Below are 19,904 nucleotides of genomic sequence, written 5' to 3' on the forward strand. Positions count from 1 at the left end.
AGAAGCACTTCACCAAAACATTATGTCCTATGCATTCTCTCGCTTTCCAAAGACCCCTCACCACCACGAAGGCCACCTTGCACCTCTATATGACCAGCGTCGCCAACTGCATGCAAGACAACGGCCCGAGGATCAACGCAGACACAATGGAAGTTCTGCTCTTCGGGGACACACCTCGCTGTGGGATGACTCTGGTGGCCCGCCGGCCTTGCCCTCCCTCCACGGACCAAGCCCAGAACCTCTACATCATCCTGGACTTCCAACTCACCATGAAGAGCCAGATTAATGCAGTCTTTGCTGTCTGCTTCCTCACCCTCTGCATGCTTAGAAAGATCTTCAAATGGCTCCATATATCTACTACACTCACTTAAGCCCTCGTCTCCTACCACATGGACTATGGCAACGCTCTTTACACCTGAATCTCATTACACATCCTGAAGAGACTTCAGTCCATCCAAAACTCAAAAGCCAGACTTATCCTCAATCTCCCCAGACGTTCCCACCTCACCCCCCCCCCCAACTGAAGAAACACCACTGGATTCCCGTATGCACAAGATGCCAATTCAAATTTCTGGTGCACGCCTACAAAGTCCTTCAAAACCAAGGACCAGTGTACTTCAAACAATGACTGACCTTCCACAGACCCTCCAGACTCCTGCGCTCTGCCTCCCTCGCTCACACCCCCTGTGTCCGCTGCAGCAATAGTAGAGGTGGTTTCTTTTTCTAATGTGCTGCAAAATCCCGGAACAAAGCGAAACAAAAGGGAATGATGGACGGAGCGTTTGAGCAAATTAAACACTCACCCCCAGTCAACTGATCTGGGTTTAATCCATCACCATTCTTTAGCTCACTCAGCCACCCCAGTTCAGACATGGCCCTATGCAATACCGTCTGACCCTGTGCCTCATGGGAACAGTCCAGCCCGAACTGCCAAGCCACGTCTTCCCTGGACCGGAAACAAGCATTCTGGGACCGGTTTCGGATTCATAATCCTCATCAGCCAGGCTATCTTGAATCCAGTGGCCAAGTGAGCAAGGGACTCACGTCTGAGCATACCCTGCCAACTTAGGGCGAACAAAGCGAAACAAAAGGGGATGATGGACGGAGCTTTTGAGCAAATCAAACACTCACCCCCAGTCAACTGATCTGGGTTTAATCCATCACCATTCTTTAGCTCACTCAGCCACCCCAGTTCAGAATTGGCCATATGCAAATCAGTCTGACCCTGTGCCTCATGGGAACAGTCCACATTACAGAGGGGGGTAGAACCCATGCAGTCGCGGGGACCTGGGCGTTATGTAGTAAATGTAAGGGGGGTCCCCGTGGAAGAAGAATACGAACAATACCAATTAAAAATTGCAAAAGAAACTGAGGTGATGGTTCAAGAGCAAGAGAATGTTGTCATTTATTCAACAACATAACATGAAAAATTTCGTGAAACATCATTGCAAACATTACAAGAAAAATGAAAAAATCGGAAAAATGAAAAGGCCCCAATATGGGAAGGAGAAAGGGAAGAGTGCTCAAAAGTTGTGAAAAGGTTAGGAGTACTACACAGATTTGTAGATAACGTATGTCAATACATCAGTTCAAAAGGAATTAGGAATTATTCCAAAAACCAAACAGGCCCATATCAATTAAGGCCAATCTTGCAAAAGCACTTCAAGTAAGGACGTTCAACGGTCACAAAAGTGGTTTAATGTGGAACAGGGATGTGCCGGACGTCCAAGAGTGAAGAGGCGTCGACGTTTCGACCCCTTTGTGTAGGCTAAATTCAGTCCTTTGCCGGGGTCTTCATCAGGACCGTTACAAGAAGGGGAGGGACGAAAGGGGGCCGTCCTGTCTAAAAATTAAAGACCAATATTAGGAATCGGTGGTTAAGGTTAAGAGTTAACACAGTCACTGTCCTGTACACCCTAAGGGTGGCTTAATTAAAGATAAACTGTTACCATGTAGTCTGGGTCAAAAGGACCTCCAGACTGGAGGGACCACGAGTTGAGTAAATAATAAATCAAACTCAAACCCATCCAAGTGCATTTGAATGCACTACATTGTTAAAAAGAGGGAGACATTAGCCAACAATCTTCGCTTAAAAGGTGAATCACAACAGTACTCAGTTAGGGAAACCGGTACACTACCACAGTGAGCAATTGCAATAAATTGTGATTGATTACCTTGAATCAAAGTAACCACACGTCGTCAAGATAAACGTCAGCAGGACAAATTAACAGCGTGCCGGTGTAATAAAAACAGCTGGGCAATTCTAAATCAAACCAGATACTGTAGGTTATCAATAGTTGGGACACTTATGTTACAGCCTGCCAAGTATTAGAGGATTTAAAATTTACCTAAGTTGCAGTTAACCACCTTGCATCAATGAGGAAAAGTGGACGTCGCGCTTGTCAATTGGCGGAATGGCTGAAGAATCTATATCAAGCCAAACGTGTCAAAGTATTAATTAAAGGCAAATTCTCACCAATACAGAACATTGCGGTATTTCCAAAGGGCCACATATGCAGGGGTCCATACCTTTCAGTAAACCAGGTCAAGTCTGGATGTGTGCGGCGGTCATCCATTGGCTGTTACATCTAAATCAAGCCAAATGTGCAGAATATTAGATTCGGAAAGTGTGTCTAACCTACACATCGTATTGACATGTTTGTAATTGGCCGCTATTGCGATAATCCGTACCTCTTATGAAGTCCAAGCAAAGTCTGAGGTGGACGGGAAAGAGTGCACTCGAAAGTCGCCAAAAAACAAGGTCGGCTGGGTGCCTTCACCGTTATCTATGGGGTTAAAATACGGAAGGCGTTTTAACTTGCTGACGCTATTGAAAACGTGTGCACACGCATTAGGTTACAAAGTACACAATAGCGTGTCTGGATTCAATACTTACACGGTACGCCGAGATCGAGGCAACAGAGCTTCTTGCTGCTTCGTGAGACTGCAAACTCCGCCAGTCGCTACGCGGAGTTTAGGGGCGGAGCCTATGGCGTTACTTCGCCGATAGAAATAGAAAACAGGTTGGCGTGTATGCACCGAGTGGAGGGGAAATTGGATTAACGCAGTACACCTCTCCACTGCGTATATTAATACACATAGGGGATACTTAACCACCTTGGCACAGAAAACGCAGTGTTGACTCAATGAAAAAATTAAATATTGCTTCTGCATAAGTGTCCAAAACATTTAGCCCATAATCATATTATAAACAAAAATAAAGCTCACACACTACCCTTGCAAGGGAGTGAAGGTGAGCTAGCACATAGTGATTTGCCAATAGAATTAAAATAAAAACAATCAAAGAAAAGTTGGAAGACAATATTATATGTGATACTTCTCGCGCACTACCCAGGCACGGGAGTGAAGGCGAGTTAGGACATATTCGTTTACCATTAGTATTATATGTAATACTTCTCGCGCACTACCCAGGCACGGGAGTGAAGGCGAGTTTGGACATATTCGTTTGCCATTAGAGTTACATGACACACAGTTAGACATAAGCTGGAGAGAATAAGAGTTGTATTACATTCCAGTGAATCCAGAGGGTGAGTAAATACTCATGCACCTATCACGCATGATGGTGTAGACGAGTAACCAACAATGAATTGCATATTGCAGAATACCATCATCGTAATGCGGCCAATTGGGCAAAACTGCCATCTTGTTCATTCAAACCATTTTTAATGGAGTCTAGAAGAGACATCCATTTGCACTCTCGTAGGTTAAGTACGCGAGAAGTATTACATATAATACTAATGGTAAACGAATATGTCCTAACTCGCCTTCACTCCCGTGCCTGGGTAGTGCGCGAGAAGTATCACATATAATATTGTCTTCCAACTTTTCTTTGATTGTTTTTATTTTAATTCTATTGGCAAATCACTATGTGCTAGCTCACCTTCACTCCCTTGCAAGGGTAGTGCGTGAGCTTTATTTTTGTTTATAATATGATTATGGGCTAAATGTTTTGGACACTTATGCAGAAGCAATATTAAATTTTTTCATTGAGTCAACACTGCGTTTTCTGTGCCAAGGTGGTTAAGTATCCCCTATGTGTATTAATATACGCAGTGGAGAGGTGTACTGCGTTAATCCAATTTCCCCTCCACTCGGTGCATACACGCCAACCTGTTTTCTATTTCTATCAGCGAAGTAACGCCATAGGCTCCGCCCCTAAACTCCGCGTAGCGACTGGCGGAGTTTGCAGTCTCACGAAGCAGCAAGAAGCTCTGTTGCCTCGATCTCGGCGTACCGTGTAAGTATTGAATCCAGACACGCTATTGTGTACTTTGTAACCTAATGCGTGTGCACACGTTTTCAATAGCGTCAGCAAGTTAAAACGCCTTCCGTATTTTAACCCCATAGATAACGGTGAAGGCACCCAGCCGACCTTGTTTTTTGGCGACTTTCGAGTGCACTCTTTCCCGTCCACCTCAGACTTTGCTTGGACTTCATAAGAGGTACGGATTATCGCAATAGCGGCCAATTACAAACATGTCAATACGATGTGTAGGTTAGACACACTTTCCGAATCTAATATTCTGCACATTTGGCTTGATTTAGATGTAACAGCCAATGGATGACCGCCGCACACATACAGACTTGACCTGGTTTACTGAAAGGTATGGACCCCTGCATATGTGGCCCTTTGGAAATACCGCAATGTTCTGTATTGGTGAGAATTTGCCTTTAATTAATACTTTGACACGTTTGGCTTGATATAGATTCTTCAGCCATTCCGCCAATTGACAAGCGCGACGTCCACTTTTCCTCATTGATGCAAGGTGGTTAACTGCAACTTAGGTAAATTTTAAATCCTCTAATACTTGGCAGGCTGTAACATAAGTGTCCCAACTATTGATAACCTACAGTATCTGGTTTGATTTAGAATTGCCCAGCTGTTTTTATTACACCGGCACGCTGTTAATTTGTCCTGCTGACGTTTATCTTGACGACGTGTGGTTACTTTGATTCAAGGTAATCAATCACAATTTATTGCAATTGCTCACTGTGGTAGTGTACCGGTTTCCCTAACTGAGTACTGTTGTGATTCACCTTTTAAGCGAAGATTGTTGGCTAATGTCTCCCTCTTTTTAACAATGTAGTGCATTCAAATGCACTTGGATGGGTTTGAGTTTGATTTATTATTTACTCAACTCGTGGTCCCTCCAGTCTGGAGGTCCTTTTGACCCAGACTACATGGTAACAGTTTATCTTTAATTAAGCCACCCTTAGGGTGTACAGGACAGTGACTGTGTTAGCTCTTAACCTTAACCACCGATTCCTAATATTGGTCTTTAATTTTTAGACAGGACGGCCCCCTTTCGTCCCTCCCCTTCTTGTAACGGTCCTGATGAAGACCCCGGCAAAGGACTGAATTTAGCCTACACAAAGGGGTCGAAACGTCGACGCCTCTTCACTCTTGGACGTCCGGCACATCCCTGTTCCACATTAAACCACTTTTGTGACCGTTGAACGTCCTTACTTGAAGTGCTTTTGCAAGATTGGCCTTAATTGATATGGGCCTGTTTGGTTTTTGGAATAATTCCTAATTCCTTTTGAACTGATGTATTGACATACGTTATCTACAAATCTGTGTATTACTCCTAACCTTTTCACAACTTTTGAGCACTCTTCCCTTTCTCCTTCCCATATTGGGGCCTTTTCATTTTTCCGATTTTTTCATTTTTCTTGTAATGTTTGCAATGATGTTTCACGAAATTTTTCATGTTATGTTGTTGAATAAATGACAACATTCTCTTGCTCTTGAACCATCACCTCAGTTTCTTTTGCAATTTTTAATTGGTATTGTTCGTATTCTTCTTCCACGGGGACCCCCCTTACATTTACCTCATGGGAACAGTCCAGCCCGGACTGCCAAGTCATGTCTTCCCTGGACCGGAAACAAGCATCCAGCCTTCTCAGACTCCAACCCACATCCACAGCAAAGCTGAGACCCGTGGCGGACACAAGAGACGTGGGACCGGACACCCATGGACATCCTGTATTTTGCTAACTGCATCGACTCCTGAGGTAACTCGCAGTTGTGCATTGGGGTACGAGAAGCCCCAGACCCGAGCACCATTTGTACTGAAGCTCAGCCCTCCACACTCCACGAGTGCCGCATGGGACCTGCTCTTGCATTTCAGCTCGACGCGTCTTCCCAGTTGCTAGCCCGTTGGCTAGTGAGCCCCCTGGACTTTCCTTTGAAACCAAACTGCTTTCCTGGTTGCTCCAGCTTCCCTGCAAAGGAGAAGCTCCTCAGACCTTGCTGGCCTACACCGCCAATCTTCACTTCCTGCGTGGATTGCGTTTGCCAAGGCTTGTTGGCTCCAATCCGGATACAGACACTGCAGTCAACTAGATCCTTCGTGGGACAGCTCGAATCCAGCTCCTGGTCGTCGTCGACACCTCCTGGTCCTCTTTGCTGCACAGACAAGCTTCACCTCTTCACCTGAGATCATTGCGAGATTGCCTGGTTCCTTCCTTGTCACTGGCTATTGACCCAGACGCTGTCCCCTCTGCTTTCAGGTTCTTCAGATCTCTGATTGACCCTTGGATCCACCTGGAAACTTTTCCTCTGGTCGCCTGCAGCACTTCTTTGCAGATCTCCATAGAGAACATCGAAGAAACCTGACACTAAAAGGCACCTATGCACCCAGCTTCCCTGGGTGAGGTAACACGAGTACTCCAGTGCTCCTGTGGGTCTTGACTCTCGAAGTGTCCTAGCCTAAAGGGGTTTTGTTGTAGTCCACCCGGAAGTGCCCTTAAACAGTAACTTTGTAACTTTTACGTTTCCCATTATAAGTCAATGGTAACTCGCGACTGTGTTTAGACACTGCACGCGTCTCCCGTGGGCCTCCTACTTCCTAACCCTTGGTTGTTTAGTGTAGCCCCAGCGATTCCCGAGGCCTACTCACCATTTCTGTCGTGGTTCTTATACCACTATTTTAGTATATGGTTTGTGAGGCCCCTAGGGCATTACTGTATATTATGCAACTTATCGTATGCTAATTAAGTAACTTGTATTGTGCGTTTTACCTCTGACCTCATAAAGAGTGCAGTGGGGTTGTGTTTAGAATAAATACATATATATTTGCTATATACCTTGTGAGTTGTCCTTTCATTTGGTATTCAAGGTATTATAATTGGTAAAACAGTTTGCTTCACATGCTCTCTGAAGTCTTCGCCTATGACTGCTGGTCCATGCTACCACTAGGATAGCGTGTCTATAAGCTTGACTTTACAACCACCATCAATAAGGGTCGATTAGACTGGTGCAAGGTGCCCACTAGAACTAGTGGACATCATATGCCAGGCTAACTTCTCGCACGCGCGTCAGAGGGAAAATATATGCCCAATGTGTGTTTTGGCATTGAGGGGTCGATTGCCTTGAATGTCTCCACATCAGATTCCAGTCCATGGAGATCAGGATTTTCCTCAGTCCCTTATATTCCTTCCTCCTGATGGCTGCACTCTCTGCCCTACCCCACCGGATTGCTTCTTCATGCCATGTACTGTTGGGGGAAAGGCCGTTTTCCACCTCATGGTGATGGAGCGCTTTCCAATGATTAACGCTAGGTCATCAAATCTGTACTGTACTCTGTGTCTTACGACGGGGACATAACCCCAATATGCACTGATCCACTGTGTCCCATCTAGGGATCCCTACTATGGTTTCTAATATATGTGCACTATTGGCCCAGAATCCCACTAGGCATGGGCACGCCCACACATGTGTAGTATATCAGTGTCATCTGCATGGCATCTTGGGCAACATACCTCTGCTGTGGGATATATGCGGTTTAAGCGGTGCGGTTGAGGTAGACCCTATGGAGTATCATGTATTGTATACATTTGAATTTGTCATTATGAGACACCCTTTTGAGGGTATTCCTGGAGAGAAGCCCTTGCCTGGTCCATTAGATCCTTACCCAGATCACTGGTCCATTTCTCTCTAAGTGTTGTAAGGGGGGGATCTCTGAGAGCACACGGGTACCTCTGTAGAGCCATCATATCAGGTGATGGCAGGTATATGGCATGTGTCAGTTTGTGTGTCAGGACCTCCTCACCTTCCGGCACCCAGTGTTTCTTCACATAACTGACTATAGCTGCATGTCGGACAAAAAGAGTTTGGGACTCCCTGCTCTCGGGTGAAATTCTCGTGGTAGATCAGTACACCTTCCGCAAACAGCTCCCTGACTGTAGAGACACCCTTCTGCGCCCAATCCTGTATGCCCCTCCGAGTGACAAACCCAGTGGGTGTGGGTATTCCGAGCAGTTGATTGTTAGGCGCATAGGGCAGTCTCTGGTTTGTATATTGTAGTGCCTTTTTTCCAGTAAGCGAGACCCATTAGCAGCAGTAGGGGGGTCCCAGGGTAATCCTTCTCTGTGAGAGCAGCAGAGAGTGGAGAGCCAGGGACTGTGCTGTATAGCCCAATTGGTGCAAGTTGCGCCCAGCCAGCCAGTACGAAAGTCATTGCAGTTGGCTTGCAAAGCAGTACGCGTGGGAGTCTGGTGCCCCCCACCACCCCCCATGCCCCGTCTCAACATCCCCAGCTACAGCTTGGCGAGTTCCACTCTTCTGCCGCCCTGTCCCCGGATTAGATCCAGCAAGAGCGTGTCCAGAGTTTTGAAAAAGGAGGCTGGGCTCAGTACTGGTAGGTTTGTAATAAATACAATAGGCGCAGGAGCATGACCATCTTTGAGATGTCCATTCTGCCTACCACTGAGAGAGGCAGGAACACCCAGAAAGCCACCTGTGTGCGGAGTGCCTTCGCTGCCTTCACCAGGTTGCCCTTCAGCAAGTCTAGTGGAGTTCTATATATTTGGATGCCCAGGTATTTAAAATTATTTGGCTCTACTGGAAGGGAGAGCAACCCGAACCTGATGTTCTCTGCGTGCTCTCCAGAGAGGAAAAAGAACACGTGGGACTTATACTCATTCATGGTGAGACCAGAGGTGCGGTCGAACGGATTGAAAATACGCAGCATAGGCTCTAGATTGCCCGCTACGTCATGGGTATATAGGATGAGATCATCAGCATATGCTGACACTATATGTACTGCGTTGCCAACCCAGATCCCAGTCCTCTCTGTCTCCTTCCGGAGTCTGATTACAAGGGGCTCAAGCGCCAGCACAAATAGAGTGGCGACAGAGGGCAGCCCTATTGCGTGCCTCTGCACATTGAGTAAGGCCCTGTATAACACTTCCTATATGTAGGGCTGGAGAGCTTACCAAGATTGGTAAAGTGCTACAACGTGCGGTTCTGAGAGATGCTTTAGTTTTTGGGCTTCAAATACCAGTAAACAAAAAGCTGTTGACATTTCTCGAAATACACCCGAGAGTACCAAAAGGTTACAAAACCCACTGAAATATGATTGCATTTTATCTATCGTGAGTCTGACATAAGGTTTATGTTCCTTAAATATATGAAAGCTATTTTATAAAATAGACGAATGCTTAGCTAGGTAACAACCTGTTTCACATACATTTAAAATGTCTATATTCCAACTATTGTAGACTACCATTAATATCAATATTTCTAACTCCGTCTTTACTTATTCTACCAATGTATGCAAGATAATTCACAAAATGCCAATAAAGAGATTTAAGAAGAAAACAAAATACTGAAATATCTAAATATATATATATATATTTTTAATCTATCAATGGTAAAAATTAAATCATTTTTGCAACGTCTGCTCACCACAAATTGCAATGTGTACATCTAGTTGCTAAATGCGGAGTAGAAGCGTAAGACTTAAAACAACTGGCCACACTCACACAGGCATGCTCTAGGGGCCGACCAATAAATTCCAACGTAAACTTTCAAGGGACAGCAGCAAGGAGGTGAACCAGGGAGCCATACCCTGCCAGTGTGAATAGTGCACACATCTGCAGCATGAATATCAGTAGTCGGAGGTCCGTGAATAGTGGAGGGGTGCCAATGCCAACACGTAGCGGTGGAAATTTAGGTGGACACGGAGGAGGAGGATCCGAAGAAGAAGTTGTTATTGGTAGGTGCTGATGGTAAGGGGTTGGGGTGATGATTTTTTTTGTTGTTGCATATTTATATAGCGCGAAGTCGACCCGAAGGTATTGGAGCGCTTTACATGAGAACCAGTTACGTTACACAAGGACACATTCATTTTTGGGGGGTAGGCACGGGGAGATGAATCACAGGTGTTGAAAATAGGCGCTGGAGAGATGAAAGTGGGGATGGATTGAGGAGAGAGTAGTGGTACTCACAAGGAAGGGGTGCTACTGAAAGGGTTGTACAAAAAGGAGGTGCTAGTGTGCACTGGAAAGGATGTACTAAGGACGTACAACTGTAAAGAAGGTACTACATATTGGTGAATGAGAGTCCCAACGAAGGGTGTGCTACAAAAGAAGGAGAGATCTCCATACATTCTCCAGAATGAGGCAAGTCTGTTCCAGAACCTTACCTTCCACCTCCCGAGAAAGGCTCTAACAAATCCAGTTGCCTTCACTCCGCTTTAAATTCCAACCACCTTTAATATGAGCAGGCGAGAAGGAGTGATAGAAAAAGTAGTTTTATACCAATTGACAGACTACGAGACGGTGGTGGGAGGTTCATGGTGACTGTACTGTCCTAAAAATCGTGCAATTGGTTGCAGAATGACCCGCCCCTGGAAAGATGGCCAACCCAGCCCGGAAGAAACCGCCCACTACTTCTGTAACTCCGGAAAAGCACGCCTACTATTCCGGAAGTACATGTTCGTCGATCCCCAACAACTCACGAGCCGGTACACCAACAGAAACGTTCGGACTTAACGCTTCGGGCTCTCGGGCTCCCCAGTCGTCGAGCGAAATTCAACACCTGCTGAAAAGTTTTATATACCTTTAACAGCTAGAACAGCTCGTATTTAGGAAATACGGTAGCTACTTATTCTACTGTATTATTTGTGTAAAAAGTGACTCAGTTTCAACATTCTTGGAATGTTTTTATTCGCTTTCGGTACTTGAATGTTTCTGTCACTTCTCCTCTTTATTCTTTGGTATACATATCTAATACATGACCCTCTCCCAAGAAGACTCGCTCCATCTAATAATCGTTTTCATAGCTTTCTCTGCTTTTTGAGACCCAAAAATATTTCACCTTATAACTATTTTTTGTATATGGGAGAGGAGCCAGAAGCTCCCCAAACAATCTTACAAAAAGAACATTGACACGCCAAAAGGCTGTACGCCAATGGATGTCATTGATTGTATCCGTTGCTTGGGTACATTAACTCTCGCGGCTATCATCTTCTAAGTCATGCCGCTAAGTTTGCCTGAAGTTTGGTAATTGCTCCACTGTACTCTAAGAAGCTGAACTCCTTCACTCTATTCTTTATCGTTTCTCTTGGGTTTCATGACCTTATCCTGTTCATGCCAAGCTGCTACGAGCTTCTTAGCCTATGCTTTGTAACGTACTGAACTTCTAATTTTTCTTCCTTGGTTAGGTGGATTTTCTTTACCCTCGTATCATAGCTACGTTGTTGCCAACCTTCTCACTCTTACACTCCTGTGAGGCAGACTTACATCTGCCTATGTATAGCCCTTCAGAACCTTTCCGTTCTTTAGTGAACATTTGAACAGAATGGCACGCTGTGCTTTCACCATCTTTGAAGTTCCTTCTCATTGTAGGATATATGCTGCCCAATCTTGGTATCTTAACCGTTAAATGTGTATGCTTTCTGGTTCTCTCACTCATTTTTGGAGCCTACAGATTTCCTTTACAATCATGTTAAAAAAAATATTGGTTCATTTATTTATTTGTCCTCATCCAGTCTCCTATGTGCACATTTTTTTCCTTGCTGTTCTGCTCCTGAATGACACGTTATACTAGAAAAAAAAATATTCTCTGAATTGTATAGTATTCCACCTCTGTATCAGGTTGGCTGCAATTTGTTAGAACATTCTGCTACTAGTCTGTTTTAATCATGCATCACAAGCTTTATTTCGACATGAAAAGTCATAAAAGCAACATAGCACAAAGATAACATAGCCAATAAAATAAGTATAGTTAAAAGAAGATCCAATAATAAATATACACTTGATCATCCTAAAATCTGGTTAAAAAACAGACAGTATTTCATCATTTTGTTTAAACACAGTGCAATACATGGGGAAACTTTTCATATCATTTACTTGCGCTAGTTATCAAGAATTAAAAAGAAATAAAGTGCTTATGCATGGTGATATTTAGCAGCAATGCTATTGAGGCTTAGAGGTCTTAGCTATTGTCTGTGCAATCAACGCTATATCTTTCTCGCAAGCGCTTTCCACCATATCAACCAAGCTTGCCCCAGGTACTTTGCTACACAACAGGATAAAAAAGATCTAGAATCTGACTTGAGAATACGGAGTTAATGGTGCTCCCGCGTATCAAGTTTCCTGCAAATCGGGCTCAGCCATTTTTTTCCGTGATGTTTTGTAGGCCGCTCAGACGAACAGTAAGTGGGCAATGCTTTCCACACGGGCTTTGCAACTAGGGCAGTGTTTTCCGTTATTTACGGACCATTTTGCTATCACTTCACCCACTGGGAGGGAACCATATCTAAAATGCATATTGAGCATTCTGTCTCTAGGTACTTTGATTAAATCGAGGTAAGGCTCATAGTATCTGGTTAGTTTATGGGAATGGAACTCAGTTGTCAATTTGCCCACATTGGGTCTACTGATCTCTCACTGGTCCACCCATTCCCAGTACAGGCGTTTAAGGACTTCTCTCCTTGGGAGCTCTTGACTAGCCCAACAGCCACAAAGCCCAATTATAGTTTACATTTTCTTAATGTCACGTATCCAGCCTATTCACCCCCCTCCCCCCAAGCGTCGAGGCTAATAACCTCAGTGATGGCCTCTGCGTAGAGAGAAAGCTCAGGGGTCCTCCTAATACGGGACCAAAAGAGCAGGGGGCGCAACTTGGCTACATTACTTATTGATCGCCTGCCTATATCCATTAGTAGTGGTGTGAGGGGAATGTATATGTATTTTGGTACTGTTATTAGATCTCTTAGGAATGTATATTCTGATCTCTGGAGCTCATCAAGATTTTCGAATCCCTAGACATCTGCTCCATAGAGGGAAGCACTAACAGCCTTGGTGTCATATATCTGGAGGGCTGGAGCTACGGGCCTAGTATGAGAAAGGCAATGTTCTTTTGCTGTTGCACCTGCCAAATGCTTATGGGCCATCAACATCTTGCCTAGGTGGGGTTTCCATGACATTTTTCAGAGAATCTTACACCCAGGTAATCAAAAGTGACAACCTTTTCAAGGGGAGTTCCACCTAGCAGAGGGCCATTCCTACATGACCTTTGGGTATTTGAAAGACATTAATGTGGTTTTGTTGGCATTTATAAACAAACCCCGGTTCTCACAGAAAAGATGGAATTTATCCGTAAGATGCTGTAGCCCAGCTGGGGTCTTGGATATCAACCATGTGTCGTCTGCAAACAACAAGGTTGGTATCTTTCCCCCCCAAGAATAGGTGAGTCAGTCTGCTCCTCCAGAAGGAAGTCCACTACTCCGTTCACATATAGGGAGAAGAGGGTTGGAGCCAGAACGCATCCCTGCCTTACTCCTCTCTTGACATGGATGCGCTCTGTAAGTTGACTCTGCTCACCCCATCTGACCTGGGCAAAGTTCCCCCCATGCAGCTGGACTAGTAAGTTTAGAACAAAATGGGGTACGCCCATCTCGCTAAGCGTATCCCATAGCCTGGACCTGGGAACCAGGTCAAAGGCAGTCTTCAAATCAATACATGCTAAATAAAGACTGCGTCTGCCTAGCACCACAACCTTTCAGTAAATTAGAAGTAATCTGAATACTTGGTCCATTGTTCCTATTTTAGGGGCCGATTAGGATTGTGGTGATTCTGCATCTTCCGGGCTGGCGGAAGCCACCGCCGGCCCGGAGGATGCGGAATCACCGCAGCAGTGCCTTCAAAGACCCCCCCGCCAGATTAGGATGGCTGGGGGGTCATCGGCGGACGGGAAAACCGTCCGCCGCTTTTGCGCCGCGGTCGCCTTCCGACCGTGTCGGAAAACCTCTAATATGGTGATGGTGTCTATCAGACACCGCCAGCCATATTAGGATGGGGCAGGAAACATGCTTTTCCACGGCGGCTTTTCCGCCGTGGAAAAGCATGTGGTCTTTTGAGTTTGGGGGCCCGTTGCGGGCCCCCAGGGTGTCAGGGGGTGGGGGGTGCACATGGGGGGTACCTATGGTACCCCCCTGCATTTACATGAACAAAGCGGCAGGCACCGCGCGGTGTCTGCTGCTTTGTGCATGTAAATGCAATACATGCATTTTTAACCTTGCGGCGGGTGCTGCTTCAAGCAGCACCCGCCGTAAGGTTAAAGATACGGGATGTGACCGCCAGGGTGGCGGTCACATCCTAATTCAAACGGAGGGAACGCCGCTGCCCCTGAGGACGGTCCCTCCACCTCGTGGGTGGCGGACGGACACAGGTCCGACCGCCGTCCTAATGGGCTCCTATGTTCTGAAACCTGCCTGGAACTGTGAAAGGATATCCCCGTCCTCAGACCATGTCTGGATCCTGTGCCGAAGCATCCGGTCAAAGACCTTCTGCACAGCATCAATCAGACTTATTGGTCTGAAATTGGCGGCGTCATCTGTTGCTCCCTTTTTCTATATGGGGACTATTTCGGCAGATTTCCATGAAATTGGGACTGGTGTTCCTTTGGCTATGGCATTTGATAATAGTAAAATGTATCATGCCCATTGAATGCGGTCGGCCAAAAATAGATCGCCGGGCTGGTACGGACCTGCAGCTTTTGCAGGGATTATTTTGTTGATTGCAGCTTTTACCTCCAAGATTGTAAAGTACTCCTCCTCTTTCAAGTGCCCAAAATACTTTATTGATTTCCCCTCTTGACTGTCCCCTTCAGCAGAGTAAAGCTCTTCAAAATGGTTAAACCAAGCATGACTAGTGATATGGATTTGGGGTGTGCGGGGACCTGACCTACTACCACAAGTAACCAATTTCCAAAATAGGTTATTATCTTTGGATGAGCATGCATCTTTCAATTGCTCCCATCTTGATTCACCCCAGGATGCCTTTGCTTCGCGTTGGGCCACTTTATAGGAGTTTCTTGCAGTTTTTATTTGCATTTTATCTTTCCCCTTGATTGCCTTGATTAGAGCTGACCTATTTTCCCTGAAATCCTTATTGAACCAGGAGTATGGGTCCTTAGTAGATTCATGGGATTTTTCTTTTTGAGGCGGGATCAAAAAGTATGCAGTGATTTGAGTGAATGTGCGCTCATGAGCCCTAGATACATCCAATGTTCTTGTTGCACTGTGTACCGCAGTTTGAAGCTCGGCCGTACCAGATGCTAGCTCTTGTCTGATGCCGTCAATCTTGCCCTCTTTTAGTGCTACCTTTTACTTCTTCAAGGTCCTTTTACAATTTGATTGCACTACCTCCCTAGTAACTACCTGAGGTTGAATGTTCTGCTGATGACATGTTACTTCCCAGAGCGGTTTCAGAGTTAGGCACAAAAGATTATGGTCACTTCTGTGGTTGAGCCCACTAGCATATCAATCAAGTGCCCCCATAATTTAATATTGAGGAGGATGTAATCGATCCGGGATGTGCCGCTCACTCTGTTGTAGGTATTTGCCCCATGCTTGTCAGAAGGTGGACTGCCATTAGTTGCTCTTAGGCCGTATTCCATAGTAATGGAATTCATTTGAAGAACCTGCTGAGTCCATCTTTTGATCGGGGGAAGATCAAGTTGAGGTACTGCCCACCTTACATCTTGTGGTTCAATTTCCGTCATTTCCCCTATAGCCAGGGGTTCATAGGTGCAGCTAAAATCGCCTGTGACTATTGTTCCTGCATATGGTGGACATTTATCTAGGCAATTATCTAGTGCAGAAATTATATTTGAGGGCCTGCCACACTTCTTCCCCCTTGCATAAACATTGAAGAGCTCAATTTGACTACCCCCCTAGGGCCCCTAATACTCATCCACAAAATATCTGAGCTAGAGCTTGGCTGGAAGATAATTTGGCAGTCGAGAGCAATACTCATCCAAACAGTCAAGCCCCCTGAAGGGCGGCCTCTCCCAACAGATGTTGCAGGGATAAAATGACAAGTGTAACCAGGTTTATATAGGGGAACCAGACTCCATGTTGCCTGGAAAATACAAATGTCGAAATTCCCTACAAAATCGTTCCAGTGAGGAAGAGGGAGTTTGCTATTCAGACCCGCCACATTCCAAGATACGATCTTCAACTGCTGGTTTAACATGGGGGCTAAACATTGCAGAGGGGTAAGGATGTTTTCCCGTAAAGGGACTGAAACTGGTAAATCTGTTGATAAATGTGGATCTGTGGCTAGCTCATCATCTAGATAGATTTTAGCCCTGCTTGTGCCCACTAAGCCTTGAGGCCATTGCATAGAGTAGTTTAGACAGTTGGGGAAGTCAAAAGCGGTGGATCTTATTGTCAATTGTTCGACTCCAGAGAGGAGGTACCTGCTAAATGCATTCTTGCCTGCATGTGTTGTAATCTGCCCTGCATGTGCGAAGGCTGGTGTCTGAACTAGATGGAAGAACCATCTGGAGGGCAGGTGCGAAAATCCAGAGCCAGGAGATTCCCCGCAGTCTCAGATTCCTTTAAGATGATCTCAATGTCATCCAGTTGGGTAAAAGGTGCGGGACATCACTGTGCTCTGAGTATATCATCTCTGATCACCGATTTACAACCCCTAGTGTGGCAAATCCAATGAATTACTTTATTGATTAAGGATTCTTCACTCATAGATGTTTTTAGTGGCAGTTTTTAATTTTGGGACATTCATCATATAGATTTTAGTGGATTGTGGGCCATTACTGTCAGTTGTAGCAATTGGGGGGGTCTGCAGGTCCCAGATATCATGACTAGGATGTTGAGTAGATGATTGGTCCTGTGGTTTCTGGGTAGTGTGTTTTGTTACCGAGGCTTGTAGGGTCTGTGGAACAGCCAACCTCTTAAGCCTATCTTCTATAGAATTATTAGGCCTATTCGTGCCCTTGCTCTGGAGTTCATTAAAAGCGTATTTATGGGACAGAGGTGGCTAGTTGATGAGCATTGGGATCGTGGGTGGAGCTTTTATGCTAGAAATTGATGGGGCTAATTGTTTAGGGCCACTATTGGTGAGCTGTGGGCAGTGATAGTGTGCAGTGGTGACATTTTTTTTGTGAGGCTCGACCTTCCTTGCTATAGATGTAACTATAGTTGTAAAATCCTCTAACATCCTTTTCAGTGTGCCATTCTCTGCTCGTAGTGTATTAACCGCATCGCTGCGACAGTTATTTTTCCCCTACGCGGCTTTTTTCTAAAAGCCGCGTAAGATGGCGAGCTCAGCTCGTCATCCGCACACGCCCCCCGTGGCTGATGACGAGCTGAGCTCGTCATCAGCATCGAAGGGGTTAATGTCAAGAGCTGTGTTTGTAGGCTCAGTTTGATTTGCTATGCTGCACACCCTGATAACGTCAACAGAGGGAAATGACCTTTACAACGACTCATTCACCACAAAGGGCCTGAACCAAGACTCCTTAACAACGACTGAACCTGAATCAAAAATCTTTTAACTACCAATGCATTTACAACTACCTCTGGCCAGTAGATGGCACTCTTGGATTGTATATGAAAGAGGTATTACTATTGCTAAAATGATGGATGGCTGTATTTTATATGGTTTAGTAGAGTGGATGTTTTTTATTTAACAGAATAAGTTTAGGAAACCGTTTTCTAAAATAGTGTTTACTATGTGAAAATGTGTTTGACTCTCGTTGTTAATGCATTAAAGGTAAAGGCATATTCGCAGTAAAAAATGTTTACTTTAAAATGTAAGTATTTTGGCAAGTATTAAAGGTAAGCATAACGTGTAAAATATATGTGTAAATCTCTCTCTCTCTCTCTATCTATATATATATATATATATATATATATATATATATATATATAAACAAATATAGTCTTTAACATAGCAATTAAGACAAAGCAATAAAGACTTTCACACAGTTTAGTAACTACACATTATATATAGTGAGACTCTAAAAACTAGTGAAGGAAACAATCAATGACACTGTTATTAAATCCACCATCCACACATTTATATTTATATATCCACTCATTCTTCAATGCAAAGTAGTATATTTATAATACATATTTAAATATCAAAGCAAACCACATTCACTGGATGATGTCATCAGTGATGTCACTGACCATGTCATGAATGATGTAATATGTGACACCATCAGCAGTGGGTTGCGGGCGCGCGAGTTATAGTGAGCACAACTAACTGTAACGGGGGAATTTCAGTGGTTTTGTATGAGTAAAATGTCCAACTAACTATAACTGGTGTGAAACCTTTGGTTTTTTCAGTGAATTTCAAAGGTTTTTTAAATGCTAATTCCTAACTATAACGAGTGTGAAACCTATGGGGCCTTATTTACGAGCCCCTTACGCCTCTGGAACGTCACTTTTTGTGACGTTCCGGTGGCGCAGAAGACTGAGTGATATTTATCAGGCAGGACAAAGCCACTTTTTGTGGCGTAATCCTGCCTGATAAATATCAGTCCCTTTAACGCAGTGTCCTGCGTTAAAGGGGCGTGCAATGGGTGTTGCTGGGGGCGTTCCCAGCCGAATCCATGGACTTGAGTAATTTATAGCATCCTCAAAGTCAGTCTTTCAAAAATTCCAAAGTATAGGACATGATAATCCAAATCCAAATGTTTCTCAAGAAGTCATAAACCGTGTCCGTGGGTCCTATCTGCCCAAACGCCGATATTCCGAACGATTGAAAATGACTTTTCTTGAGAAACATTTGGATTTGGATTATCATATCCTATACTTTGGAATTTTTGAAAGACTGACTTTGAGGATGCTATAAATTACTCAAGTCTGCCCGAATTGTGTGGGTAAAATTGATACCTAGTCACTTTGAATAAGAATGTACTTATGACTTGTCTAACATTTGGAAGAAATATCTAGTTATATGACAATAGGATACCGACATAACTTGAAGGAAATAAGAACGCCCTGAAGAAGTTCTGTTGTACAGAACGAAACGCGTCGGCTGGCTGTGGTACATAAACTTAAGGAAAATAAAAGCATTTGAATATACACCAAGATTCAGCGCTTCAATAAGGACTCTAAGTGATATGATTTGATTGGACTTGTTGTGCAAGTAGTGCTGTGCCAAACTTTGGAATATTCTCCACTACTCTCTACTACTCACTTTCTACTACTCCACTGCTCTCTAATACTCACTCTCTACTACTCATTCTCTACTACTCACTCCCTACTACTCACTCTCTACTCCTCACTTTCTACTACTCTCTCTACTACTCACTCTTTACTACTCACTCTCTACTACTCTATACTACTCACTCTCTACTACTCACTCTACTACTCACTCTCTACTACTGTACTACTCACTCTACTACTCTCTACTATTCTCTCTCTGCTACTCACTCTCTGCTACTCACTCTCTACTACTCACTCTCTACTACTCACTCTCTACTACTCACTCTCTACTGCTCTCTACTACTCACTCTACTACTTACTCTCTACTATTCTCTACTACTCACTCTCTACTACTCTCTACTACTCACGCTACGATTCACTCTACTACTCACACTCTGCTACTCTCTCTACTGCTCTCTACTACTCTCTACTACGCACTCTCTACTCTATTACTCACTTTCTTCCTCTCTACCTCTCTCTACTTCTCTCTCTACTAGTCTCTACCTCTCTACCTCTACACCTCTTTCTCTACACCTCTACCTCTCTCTACATGCACACATATATATATGCATACGCATTTATATATATGTATGTGTATATATATACATACATGTATAAACATATATAATC

General features: G+C 44.4%; 1 protein-coding gene across 1 annotated transcript in view; it reads right to left on the reverse strand.

Moving 5' to 3' along the window:
• Window positions 1-10,625, reverse strand: part of SLC35A3 (solute carrier family 35 member A3) — a 211,840-nt gene extending 201,215 nt beyond the window's left edge. The window contains exon 1 of the mRNA XM_086954566.1: window positions 10,452-10,625. The gene's annotated coding sequence lies outside the window, so the exon portion shown is untranslated. The remainder of the gene's footprint in view (window positions 1-10,451) is intronic.
• Between the last annotated feature and the right edge of the window lie 9,279 nt (window positions 10,626-19,904).

Source organism: Lissotriton vulgaris, chromosome 1_1 (assembly GCF_964263255.1).
Source record: "Lissotriton vulgaris chromosome 1_1, aLisVul1.2, whole genome shotgun sequence".
NCBI lineage: Eukaryota > Metazoa > Chordata > Amphibia > Caudata > Salamandridae > Lissotriton > Lissotriton vulgaris.